Source organism: Pseudophryne corroboree, chromosome 12 (genome assembly GCF_028390025.1).
Source record: "Pseudophryne corroboree isolate aPseCor3 chromosome 12, aPseCor3.hap2, whole genome shotgun sequence".
NCBI classification, from domain to species: domain Eukaryota; kingdom Metazoa; phylum Chordata; class Amphibia; order Anura; family Myobatrachidae; genus Pseudophryne; species Pseudophryne corroboree.
In genome coordinates, this window is record NC_086455.1 from 84,423,802 (window position 1) to 84,438,018 (window position 14,217).

Genomic DNA, 14,217 nt, shown 5'->3' on the forward strand with positions numbered 1-14,217 from the left:
ATCCTGTCCACATACCTCCCAACTTTTGGATTCCCAGAAGCGAGAAATGCCGCACAAACTGTGGAACTCTGTCACAGAAGATTAGGTCATCTTGGATATGACAACAGGGGCGCATCTACCCATTGGCCAGGATGGCACTCACCAGGGGCGCCAAGCAAGGAGGGGCACCGCCCGGTGGTGCCACCCGCGGCCAGGGGGTAGTCTCACATTTTAGAGGCAGAACTAGACCTCCCTTTCACGTGCAGTTCCTCACCCGCAGTGATGCCCGGCAACAATTACAGCAGCAGTAGCGGCAGCCAGTGTTATTTGCCCTGGGTCCAGCGGCTCCGCACAGCACTATAATAAAGAATCTGCGTAAACTACAGCTAGCAGCAGACCTTGTTGCAGTGAGCTCCGGCAGCAAGGGCTGCCGGGAGCTGTAGTTTATGAAGAGTTTCTTTACTGTAGTGTTGTATGGAGCCGCCGGACACCAGCGCAAATAACACTGGCTGCCGCTACTGCTTCTGTAGTTGTTGCTGGGCGTCACTGCGGGTGAGGAACTGCATGTGGGGTGGGGGAGACTGGTTCTGCCTCTCTCTCTCTCTCTCTCTCTCTATATATATACACATATATAGTTCATGTGGCGGATGCGCCTCTTACGGGTCTTGCTGACATTAGATAAACACAGGCATCTCCTGGCAGTCTTAGCAAAAGGAAATAAATCTGCACAGGATATAACAATTTCAGTTCAGTGAATTTAGTAGTATTATATATTAAACCAACATAAAGGCCTACTTAAATAATAAGTTCAGCTAAATAGTTGGTGGTGCTCCAGGAGGATAGTTATAACAACTATGAGAAAACAAGTATGGTCCTTTAGAGAAAACAAAGAACCAAAAAGAAGCAACTATAGGCCTTTTCCTGGGCACACTTGAAAAAATTGAAATGATGAGATTATTAAAATGTAACTTTTAATGAAATATACTTTAAGAAAAAGCGAGAGCTGGCATCAATGATTTAAGAGCATAAATGTTTGCCAGTACCAATGTACCTATTATGGGCAAAATTATAATATAGATGAGCGAAAATAAATGAACCCTCATCCATAGAGAAAATTCATACATATCCTCTCTAATCAGGAATTTATATGAATGAGGTCACTACCTCGAGTCCGATATGATCTGACAAACGCTATTGACCTGAAATCAGATTGTTGTAATGAGTCCCAAGTTGCTTAAACTGTTGGAGAGTAAAATACCTACGGTACCTAGTATTCCCTGGTGGTTCCCCATCCAGGTACTGACCAGGCCCTGCAGTGCTTGGCTTCCAAGATCAGACGAGTTTGGGGATACATAGTGCGGTTTGACCGTAGGTAAATTTAGAGATTACAAATTTTATCCCAGAACCGCGCTTACAGGTTAAGATGACAGCCCGTGTTCCCAAAATAAGCCTTCACCAAGACTTTATCGATACACCATATAAAAACCAAAGATGAGAACTCGTGGCGCTACCGTAACCACAAACACATTTGAAGAGGTAATCTAAGATTCACCACAAGATCCAGGTAAGATTCACTTACATATATGATACTGGATTCTAGAACAATAAAAGGAAATAAACACAATAGTGTAATATGTAATGACAAATATCCAATGTGTGTTTTTAATGGTTCCACTCACATAGAGAAACTTTTAACAATGCATATCATCCGCATAAGAGATGTATCCGGAAGTCATCAACAGGATTATAGATGGAATTGATCTGTGTGTATCATCCTTATACGAGGTATCGCCAGAAATCCCCAACGAAATACTAAGGAATGGTAGGTCAAATGATATCCCGTCACAGCACCGATCCAAAGTCCCTCTGCATCCAGAAAGAAATCCCAGCAGCCGGAAACATTAGTTATGGAATCGATGACCAAACAGTAAAAGCACAGGAATACCAAATGATGAATTGCTTAAGCAATTCATCATTTGGTATTCCTGTGCTTTTACTGTTTGGTCATCGATTCCATATCTAACGTAGGTAAATTTGTCTCCTAGGCGCACCGTTTTCCAATTGTATTGGGACCCAGGATCAACCACAAATTAATTGGATATTATATTATATATGGTCAGAAATGAGTAATAATAATAGTATAGTAGGCTTGTCAAACAATAATGCTGACTGTACAGTCTTGAGATTGATATTACCAAAAATCACTTGTGCTCCCAATCAGCCTAAGCAGCAGGAGGGCTTAATAATGCCCACAATGGTAGAAAAATGGAGATTCTATTACAATTGTGCTCCAAAACAGCCCAAGCAACGGATGGGCTTTGTAATCTCCACTATGATCAGGACAATAGAAAATGTATCAACAGTATAGTAAATATCAGTAGTATTGATTAGAGCATATATGGTAATAACAAGTTACAAAATGTCCCTTATGAGAGGGTTCCTCCTTCTCTACCCTTACCCAGTAGTTATGCACCAAAAGGAATATAATACTCATGAAGATATAAATAAATGTATATATCACATAATGTAAATATCACAGCTTTCCCCTAATGAGTGGGGAAGTGCATGGTGAGCCCTGTGGGAAAGCAAGGGGGAGCCGCGGTTAGGGCAAGGAGAGTCCATTTTCGGCCAAGAGTGTTAGGATCTCCTGCTCTGTGCTGCCACGTCGCCATGGCAACCGGGAGGCAAGTGTTAGCGAAGTAACCTGAGCGCAGCTGATACTCCGGTCCGGGTTTTTACTGTGTAGTGGTTACAGGCTCTGTGCACGGCAGGGAATCCGGCGCTGGTTTTGTGCTCACAGTCTGTGAGGTCTGAGTGGGGCGTGGACAGCACCTGCTATATAAACCATCCTCTCAGGCTAGGCAAATGCTGCTGAATCTTTGTTTGTTAGTCAGTTCCAGAGAGTTAGCTAGTACTGTGTGACTTTGTATTTACTTGTTGCTTACTGCGAATAGGCCTTGGGATTCGGTACTTCATTCTGCCAATCCGGACCTAGCAGTAAGACTGGAGTCAGTTGTTTGACCTGCTGGGGTTCTTTTGCTATTCTGTGAACCCAGCAGGTTTGCGGCTGTACTCTCAGACCTGCTTGCTTAATCCTCCCTCACTGTGCAGGGCATCCAGGTGTCAGTTTAGTGGCAGTAAGCTGAACCTGTGCCCTGCAAGTGGGGGTTAGGATTGTGGATACTCTCCTTGTGTCTATATTTCTATCTCTGACCAAGGAGTTTATTCCCACACCCGTTGGTAACCCTTTGGGGTTTTTTCTGTTGCTCTTAGCAACATCATTTCAGGTGCTCCACATGTTAAATCACTACACCTCGCTTCATTGTCCGCTCTATTCCATCTGAGCATTCCTGACACTAGGGAGACACCCAATTCCTGAGCCTTTGGGCTTCTCCGTTCACTTTGTGTTTATTAGTTATTCCATCACCTCCTGTGTATGTTATGTTATACTGTCTGTGAGTTCGTTTGCTTCGCTTCCCTCTCTGTTCATACACCGGTATACTCCTGTTAGCACTGGTGTGCGTAACATATTCAGCAGTCCTACTCCTGTTGAAATTTTGTGGGAATATGGAGCATACCCCTCAAAATACTTTGCAACAGGTGGTCGATCAGGTGCAGGTCCTGACTCGACAATTTAATGAGATGTCCATTAAAATGAACACCCCGCAGGCCGCTAGCGGAGCTCCCGCAGCAGCAGCGGCAAGTTCAGGGGTTAAGGAGCCGAAAGTAAATCTCCCGGATCGTTTTTCTGGAGATCGCTCGCAGTTCTTTTGTTTCAAGGAGAGCTGTAAGCTATATTTCAGGCTTAGGCCCCAGTCTTCTGGGTCGGAGATTCAGCGGGTGGGCATGGTGATTTCCTTGCTACAAGGAGACCCACAGGTCTGGGCATATGGGTTACAGCCTGACTGTCCGTCGCTTAAAAGTGTTAATGCTTTTTTTACGGCACTGGGCATTTTGTATGATGACCCTGACAAGATGGCTTTAGCCGAGGCTCAGATTACGGTTCTTAAGCAAGGGCGACGGCCAGCTGAGGTTTATAGTATGGAGTTTCGGAGGTTGGCTCATGATACCCAGTGGAATGACCCAGCCCTGAGAAACCAGTACCGAAGGGGCCTTTCTGACCAGATAAAGGACCAACTGGTACAATATCCCTCGCCTGATAGCTTAGATCAGCTCATGCAGTTATCCATCCGGGTGGATAGACGGCTGAGAGAGCGTAGGCTTGAAAGGGAGACCGCAGTTTCCTTTTTTCCCAAGGGAACCTCAGACTCTGAGGAATATTCCGAGGAGCCTATGCAGATTGGGGTTACCCGCCTCTCCTCGCGTGAGAAGACGCGGAGGAGACAGCAGGGTTTGTGTTTGTACTGTGGGAATAAAGGTCATGTTGTAGTATCATGCCCAGAAAAAACGGAAAACTTCAGGGCCTGAGGGTGATGGGAAATATCCTGTCAGGCCAGAAGTCAGAATTTCCCAAAAAGACTTTTCTCATTCCGGTGACTTTGGAGATCCTCGGTCAAACTGTCAAGACTGAGGCCTTTGTTGACAGTGGGGCCGATGGGGTTTTCATGGACCGTCAATTCGCCCTGGAACACTCTGTTCCCTCAGTACCTTTGGCATCAGAGATTGAGATCTGTGGGTTAAACGGGGAACCATTGTCCCAGGGTAAAATTACCTCCTGCACCAGCCAAATTCCTTTGTTTATTGGAGCCACACACTCTGAAAAATTTTCTTTTTATGTGACTGTCTGTTCTTTTGCCCCATTGGTTTTGGGGTTACCCTGGTTAAGGGTCAATAACCCTCAATTTGACTGGGTCTCTGGGGAGATTCTTAGTTGGGGTAGTGATTGTTTCAGGAGTTGCTTGAGCCTTCCAGTCAGGCTCTCGCAGCTAAGTTTGCCAGGATTGCCAGAATGTTATGCAGATTTTGCGGATGTGTTCTCCAAAAAAGTTGCGGAGGTACTACCTCCCCATCGCCCCTATGACTGTGCCATTGATTTGTTGCCGGATGCTAAGCTTCCCAAGAGCAGGTTGTACTCCCTGTCACGTCCTGAGACTCAGGCTATGGCAGAGTACATTCAGGAGAACTTGGCTAAGGGATTTATCAGACCCTCACAGTCCCCAGTTGGGTCGGGGTTCTTCTTCGTGGGTAAAAAGGACGGTTCGTTGCGACCCTGCATTGACTTCAGGGAATTGAACCGTATCACGATTAAAAACTCGTACCCACTGCCTCTCATTTCGGTTTTGTTTGACCAGCTTCGTACTGCCACCATTTTTTCTAAGATTGACCTACGCGGTGCTTACAATCTAATCCGAATAAGAGAGGGGGATGAATGGAAGACTGCCTTTAATACCCACTCAGGGCATTATGAATATTTGGTGATGCCTTTTGGGCTCTCTAATGCCCCGGCAGTCTTCCAGGAATTCATGAACGATGTGCTCAGGGAATATTTGGATAGATTCTTAGTTGTTTATCTAGATGACATCCTAATCTTCTCTCATTCCCTGGAGGAACATCGGAAGCATGTACGCTTAGTCCTCCAGAAACTCAGAGACCACCAGCTTGGGGCGAAGCTGGAGAAGTGCGAGTTTGAAGTCCAGCAAATCGCATTTCTAGGGTATATTATCTCCTCAGAAGGTTTCCAAATGGAGGGTTCTAAGGTACAGGCAGTCCTGGATTGGGTGCAGCCCACTAGTTTGAAGGCGCTTCAGCGTTTTCTGGGCTTTGCGAATTTTTATAGACGGTTTATCGCTGGATTTTCGTCTATAGTGGCCCCCTTGGTGGCACTCACTAAGAAAGGGGCGGATGTTGCTCACTGTTCTTGTGAGGCCAAAGCGGCCTTTGCCCGTCTCAAAAGGGCATTTGTCTCGGCCAAGGTGCTGCGACACCCAGATCCAGAGCGTCCTTTTGTGGTAGAAGTGGATGCCTCTGAGATAGGTATTGGGGCAGTGCTCTCTCAGATGGGGGTGTCTGATAATCGCCTTCATCCCTGTGCTTACTTTTCCCGTAAATTTTCATCTGCCGAGATGAATTATGATGTGGGTAACCGGGAATTGTTGGCTATAAATGATGCACTCGGGGAGTGGAGACACTGGCTTGAGGGGGCTAAGTTTGTGGTCTTAATTCTCACCGATCATAAGAATCTGGCATATTTAGAGTCAGCGAAGCGGCTCAATGCCAGGCAGGCATGATGGGCTTTGTTTTTTGCTCGCTTTAATTTTTTGATAACATATCGCCCTGGGTCAAAAAACATCAAGGCTGATGCACTCTCGCAGAGTTTTGCTCCAGTTCAAGAGACCACCGAGGAGCCATTGCCCATTGTGTCCCCATCATGTATTAAAGTGGGCATTACCCAGGACCTCTTGTCATTAGTCCTTAGAGCACAGGAGCAGGCTCCTCCAGACCTTCCGGTGGGTCTCTTGTTTGTGCCTCCTAGGTTAAGACAGCGAGTGTTCCTGGAATTCCATGCCAAGAGGTCGGCAGGGCATCCGGGTATTGCCAGAACTCGGGAGTTGCTGTCTAGGGCGGTGTGGTGGCCCTCGGTGGCTAGGGATGTGGATCAGTGGGTTCGGGCATGTGACGTTTGTGCCCGAAATAAAACTCCTAGAGGGGTTCCTGTCGGCCCATTACATCCACTCTCTATTCCGTCTAAGCCATGGACCCACATTTCCATGGATTTTGTGGTGGACTTGCCCAAATCCTCGGGGATGACAGCCATTTGGGTTGTCGTTGACAGGTTTTCGAAGATGGCGCATTTCGTTCCACTGGTTGGGTTGCCATCGGCCAGACGCCTGTCTGAGTTATTTATGCAGCATGTTGTGCGCCTCCACGGGTTGCCACTTGATGTGGTCTCTGACCGTGGATCCCAGTTTGTGGCCAAATTCTGGAGGGCATTTTGTTCTGATCTCCAGATTTCTGTGAGCTTGTCGTCAGGCTACCATCCACAGTCTAATGGGCAGACTGAGAGGGTGAACCAGTCCTTGGAGCAGTTCCTCAGGTGTTATGTCTCCAAGTGTCATACTGACTGGGTTGCTCATCTGTCCATGGCGGAGTTTGCCTATAACAAAGCGGCTCACTCTGCTACAGGGATCTCTCCCTTCCTTTGTGTTTATGGGCATCATCCTAAGGCCAATTCTTTTGACCCCCTGGATTACACGCCTGGTGGTTCCTCTGTTGTTTCGGTCCTTAGGGGTATTTGGAGGAAAGTGAAGAAAGCCCTTGTGTCTGTGTCATTAGTGACCAAAAGGGTTTTTGATAAGCGGAGAAGACCCTGCAGCTTCAAATTAGGAGACTTCGTCTGGTTGTCCACCAAGAATTTGAAGTTGAGACAGCCATCTCATAAGTTAGGCCCCCGGTTCATCGGCCCTTATAAGATCACCAGGGTTATCAATCCGGTGGCATTTCAGTTAGATCTGCCCCGTTCATTGGGTATCAATAAAACATTTCATTGTTCCCTTTTAAAACTGGCGGTTAGTAATCCTTCTTCCAGTGGAAGACCTTCTCCTCTTCTGATACGGGGTCAGAGGGAGTTTGTGGTTGAAAGGGTTCTTGACTCCAAGATGGTTCGGGGTTGGCTGTCATTTTTGGTGCACTGGAAGGGGTATGGCCCGGAGGAGCGGTCGTGGGTGCGCAGTTGTGATCTTCATGTCCCCAGACTGATACGCTTTTTCTTCTCGCAGTTCCCCGATAAACCCGGTGGTAGGGTTTTTTTGACCCCTCGTCAGAGGGGGGGTACTGTTAGGATCTCCTGCTCTGTGCTGCCACGTCGCCATGGCAACCGGGAGGCAAGTGTTAGCGAAGTAACCTGAGCGCAGCTGATACTCCGGTCCGGGTTTTTACTGTGTAGTGGTTACAGGCTCTGTGCACGGCAGGGAATCCGGCGCTGGTTTTGTGCTCACAGTCTGTGAGGTCTGAGTGGGGCATGGACAGCACCTGCTATATAAACCATCCTCTCAGGCTAGGCAAATGCTGCTGAATCTTTGTTTGTTAGTCAGTTCCAGAGAGTTAGCTAGTACTGTGTGACTTTGTATTTACTTGTTGCTTACTGCGAATAGGCCTTGGGATTCGGTACTTCATTCTGCCAATCCGGACCTAGCAGTAAGACTGGAGTCAGTTGTTTGACCTGCTGGGGTTCTTTTGCTATTCTGTGAACCCAGCAGGTTTGCGGCTGTACTCTCAGACCTGCTTGCTTAATCCTCCCTCACTGTGCAGGGCGTCCAGGTGTCAGTTTAGTGGCAGTAAGCTGAACCTGTGCCCTGCAAGTGGGGGTTAGGATTGTGGATACTCTCCTTGTGTCTATATTTCTATCTCTGACCAAGGAGTTTATTCCCACACCCGTTGGTAACCCTTTGGGGTTTTTTCTGTTGCTCTTAGCAACATCATTTCAGGTGCTCCACATGTTAAATCTCTACACCTCGCTTCATTGTCCGCTCTATTCCATCTGAGCATTCCTGACACTAGGGAGACACCCAATTCCTGAGCCTTTGGGCTTCTCCATTCACTTTGTGTTTATTAGTTATTCCATCACCTCCTGTGTATGTTATGTTATACTGTCTGTGAGTTCATTTGCTTCGCTTCCCTCTCTGTTCATACACCGGTATACTCCTGTTAGCACTGGTGTGCGTAACAAAGAGCCGATGGCTGTCTTACCCAACCTCTTCTGGAGACCCTCTGACCAGTGGACGGGGCAGGAATCGAGGAGTGAGGCGCCGGCGGCCACGGTCCGTACGACCGGAAGTTCGGGGACCGGAAGTGACGTGCGTTTCGCTCCGAGAGCTTGGCGATCATGTGATCAAGCTCTCGGAGCTGTCAACATTTCATTTATTTTCATAAATTTCATCAAGAGATGCCTGTGATGATCTGATGGGATTGCCACATCTGCCACATGAACTGTATATGATTTATTGATGGCACCCGGGCAGGCCCGGCGCTGCCCGCTCAGCAAAGGGATGCAGTGCAGGGAGAAGCCAGGCAGGAGAGGCGCTCTCCCTGCTCTGCATCCCTGTGCTGAGCTGATGTCCCTGCTGCTGCCAGCTGCTATGCCTGTCACACTCTATGACAGGCAGCAGCGCCGGCAGCAAGAAGCATCCTCTCCCCCTCCCCTCCCCTGTGTAGCAGTGTACAGACCTAAAAGGGTGTGGGGCTACACGGGAAGAAGGGGCGGGGCTACACGGGACCAGGCTGCAGCAGGAGGATGAGCTGCTACAGCTCCGGACAGCCAGACTTTCTTAGGTAAGTGTATAGAAAGAAAGTGAGTGAGTGAGTGAAAGTGTGTGTGTATACAGTATGTATCTGTGTATATGTGTGTGTGTATGTGTGACTGTGTATGTGTGTCATGTATCATGTTATTTCCCCTGCCCTGGCTGGCCTGACCCCCTCTATTTCACCTGCGGCAGGAGCAGGCTCAGTGCTGAGCAGTGACTTACTGTCTCAGTGATAGTCTCTGCAGAAGATGTCTCTGCAGAACATGAATCCAACAGCGGCTCCAATTCCTCCTCAGAGGAACACTGCCTTGGCCTGTGGTGTTGCATGGTGTGGGTAGCACAGAGGCTTGAAAATGCGGGCCGGCCGGGAGGGAGGGTGCGCGGTGTGACATCATCATGTCACATTGTGAAGCGTAGCTGTGAGGTATTTTTTATAGTGTAACGTCAGTCCCCGCTGTGTGGCTCCCAGCTACACACAGCACATACTGCGCTCCTGACTGGACGGCGGCAGTGACAGAAATGAGCAGCATAACACACCAGCGGGCCACGGCAATCATCACTGTGCTTCTGGGGTGTCCCGAATATTAGGGGGTGCCTATGAATGTATGTGCAGTATGTATGTGTGTGTATGTATATATATATATGTATGTGGTGTGTATCTGTGTGTATGTGTATTAGTAGCACTGCTATGGTGGGTGTTACATGTGTAAGCATCACTACTACAGGGGGCGTAACGTGTTTAAGCTTCACTACTACAGGGGGCATTACGTGTGTAAGCATCACTACTACAGGGGGGGGTTACGTGTGTAAGCATCACTACAACAGGGGGCGTAACATGTTTAAGCATCACTACTACAGGGGGCATTACGTGTGTAAGCATCACTACTACAGGGGGCGTTACGTGTGTAAGCATCACTACTACAGGGGGGCGTTACGCATGTAAGCTTCACTACTACAGGGGGCATTACGTGTGTAAGCATCACTACTACAGGGGGGCGTTACGCATGTAAGCTTCACTACTACAGGGGGCATTACGTGTGTATGCATCACTACTACAGGGGGGCGTTACGTGTGTAAGCGTCACTACTACAGGGAGCGTAACGTGTTTAAGCTTCACTACTACAGGGGGCATTACGTGTGTAAGCATCACTACTACAGGGGGCGTTACATGTGTAAGCATCACTACTCCAGGGGGGCGTTACGCATGTAAGCGTCACTGGTACAGGGGGTATTACTTGTGTAAGCGTCACTACTACAGGGAGCTTTACGTGTGTAAGCGTCACTACAACAGGGATCATTATGTGTATAAGCATCACTGCTACAGGGGGCATTATGTGCGCTGTCCCTTTGTAAAATATGGGAGGCCACAATTGTATACTTTGTAGGGGGGCGCCAAACACTGTAGCACCGGCCTTGCACCCGGGCATAGTACTGCAAAGTGGATTGTGAGTGCCAGCTCTATCTATCTATCTATCTATCTATCTATCTATCTATCTATCTATCTATCTATCTATCTATCTATGCATAACAAGGCTTGATGGTGGCATAACAGTATGCTAAATGTCATAAACGCAATCAAATAATAGGCTTTATGATAGTCACCTAGCCATCATGAACAGCATTCAACGGTACCGTTTCGGTGTATAAACACCTTCCTCATGGACTGCACGGTACCGTTTATGACATTTAGCATACTGTTATGCCACCATCAAGGATTGATGTATGTCTTTTAATGATTTTTATTATGATTAAATCACTTTTTTTGCATTAATGTGCTGATCCCTATGTTTACAGAGAAGGACATCAGGTGGCGGCCCTAACCCTCCCTGGTGGTGCATAAACCGAACCCCTCTCTCCATAGCCTAAACTTCCCCGCAGACTAACCCTTCCTGGTGGTGTCTAACCCTAACCTTCCCGAAACCTAACTCTAACAAACCCCCTCCGCCCGGCAGCCTACTCTAGCCTCTCCAGTGGTGCCTAAACCTACCCCTTCCCAATAACCCGCCGCCCCCGTGGCCTAACCCTAGGAGTCCCCAGCATACTTATGGCTGGGATGTCTGCAGTAGGAATTCCGGCCTCAGCATTATTGTGTGGTGTATTGTGAGTAAGGGATACTACTGTGTGGTGTAATTTGAACTGGGGGTACTATTGTGTGGCTATGCCCTTTATTTGGCATACGCGCCTTCCCCATTTCAAATATGGGGGGCACCAGTCCCTTACTTTGCCATAGGGGCTCGGACCCCTAGCTACACCCCTGTATGACAGCGTCCACAAACTTCTAGACAGGTTGGTGACTGATTTAGCCATGACTGGCACTGAAAGGCTAATGTGTGAAAATGCATAATATGCAAGCAATCCACTGCCCCTTCCCAAGGTCAGAGACCAGAGCTGAGGCACCACTTGAACTGGTGCATACAGAAGTGTGTGGTCCAAAGTATTCTAGACCTCTTTGGATACATCACTACATAGGCCGATATTGGGGGTCATTCCGAGTTGATCGCTAGCTTCCGTTGTTCGCAGCGCAGCGATCAGGCTAAAAATCGGCACTTCTGCGCATGCGTATGCGGCTCAATGTGCACACGCGACGTACTTTCACAAAAGCCGATGCAGTTTCACACAAGGTCTAGCAACGCTTTTCAATCGCACTGCTGGCCGCAGAGTGATTGACAGGAAGTGGGTGTTTCTGGGTGGTAACTGACCGTTTTCGGGGAGTGTGTGTAAAAACGCAGGCATGTCACATACAAACGCGGGCGTGCCTAGAGAAATGAAGGCGTGGCTGGCCGAACGCAGGGCGTGTTCGTGACGTCAATACAGGAACTAAACAGTCTGAAGTGATCGCAAGCTAGGAGTAAGTCTCGAGCTGCTCAGAAACTGCACAATCTTTTTTTGTAGCAGCGGTGCGATCCTTTCGTTCGCACTTCTGCTAAGCTAAGACACACTCCCAGAGGGCGGCGGCTTAGCGTTTGCACGGCTGCTAAAAGCAGCTAGCGAGCGAACAACTTGGAATGAGGGCCATAGTGTGTTGTAGATCTTTGGAAGGATAGCTCCGAAGACACATCATGCAGCTTTTCACAAGCTTTCTAATATATTTGGTGCCAAACAGTTCCTTAGCAGAGTGTCTGTGTCTCACCCCCTTCTGCCTTACCAGTGTTGCTGCATGTGGGCGGGTCCTCTAATATGAAGCACTGCTGTCCAAACATACTGCTGCTCTCTCCACTAACCCATCTGCCTCACTTCTCACCTGCTGGCTCCTTTCTCTGCTCGTTCTACTCATCCACCTACCCCATTCCCGTTCATCTCATCACATGGGGGTCTCTGTCTCCTATAATGTACTGTATGCAACGTACGGTGCTACAGCTGTCTCACACATACAGCACTAAGGCGGCCAATAGGGGTGGATATGGGCAGTGCGCCCACAGGGCAAATGCGTGGTGGGCAAAGCACCATCTGCACACATCTAGTTATGGCCCTGGTTGAAACCTTCCTACAGAAACATCAACTGACCATTGCATACATACCAGAGCAGAATGGTGTAAGTGAGCATGCAAATTGTACCATAGTTGTAAAATCTCAATCTAGGCTAAAAAACAAGTTCTTTAGACCAGAAGCAGTATCTACTGTGGAGTACAGTATCTAAAGAACTGTGCTCCCACAGTTGCTCTGAAAGAAAAACACCAATAGAGGCATGGCCAGGAAGAAAGCCAAGCATCAATCATCTCAGAGTCTTTGGGTGCATTGGATATGTACACATCCTGAAGGAAAAGAGATAAAAGCTGGATACCGAATCTGTAAAGTGTATCATTATTATTATTACCAGTTATTTTTATAACACACACATATTCCGCAGCGCTTTACAGAGAATATTTGGACATTCACATCGGTCCCTGCTCAGTGGAGCTTACAATCTATATTCTCTACCACATGTACACACACATTCATGCTAGGGTTAATTTTTTTGGGAGCCAATTAACCTACCAGTATATTTTTGGATTGTGGGAGGAAACCCATGCAAGTACGTAAAAAATATACAAACTCTGCACAGTTAAAGCCTTAGTGGGAACCCATGACCTCAGTGCTGTGAGGCAGTAATGCTAACCATTACACCAACCGTACTGTACCATGCTTGGATATTACCAAGAAAGCAAAGGACATAGACTTTGGGACACCAAATGGAGAAAGCTTATAAAGTCAAGAGATGTTAAAGCCATGAAACAGCACCACATACAAAGTTGGAATTGGACCACAAAACAAGAATGTGTCATTGGATATGCCAGTAGCTAGATACATGCTTGAAAAAGAAACTACCAGCATGGAAATCCATCCACAAAAAAGAAATTCTGCAAGATCAAATAGTGGAAAACCACCAAAGAGATATATAAGGAGATTTCAAACATCACATTCTCTGAATATCTAAGAGACAAAGTCAAGTAATGACTGATGTGAGTAGAGATCAGCAGTAGACATTGAGATGACATCATTCAATGACAACAACACACGGACTGTAGTTAAGAGACCAAGGGGGTTACTCAGTATGGATTGTAGATTCTGCTAAAAAGCAGAATCTGCAATCCATTCTGTCACATGCTGGGGGCTGCCCATCATGCAGAATGGCCTGCCCAGTGGCTGTGACAGCAATTTAATTGCAGTCACAGCAACTGTGCATGACTCCCTACAGCCACAGCTAGGCTGTGTATGCAGGAGGTCCGGCACCATTTTTAGATCAGAACGGCTGCTTTTGATGTCACGCAGCCACCCTGAAACGCCGCCGACCTGCCCCTGTCTTACCCATAATGCTCTGTTGCCACCCTCCACGAACGCCTCTGCCTGTAAATCAGGCAGAGGCATTTGCACCCACTGCATCCCAAACACATTCAGTAGCATGCACACGCAGAACGGTACCTGTACATGTGCATGCCACTGCCAGCGTTATTGCGACTGCATCGCTACCTGAATAACAGTCAAGAGTAAGTGGATATTCTGCAAAAAGATGAAAGCCGATGGGGCTATCGCCATCACAAAGCTCATCTTGTTGCAAAAG

General features: G+C 47.6%; 1 pseudogene; it reads right to left on the minus strand.

Annotated features, from left to right (window-relative positions):
• Nucleotides 1-1,234: 1,234 nt before the first annotated feature.
• Nucleotides 1,235-1,353, minus strand: LOC134981720 (5S ribosomal RNA; annotated as a pseudogene).
• Nucleotides 1,354-14,217: the final 12,864 nt, after the last annotated feature.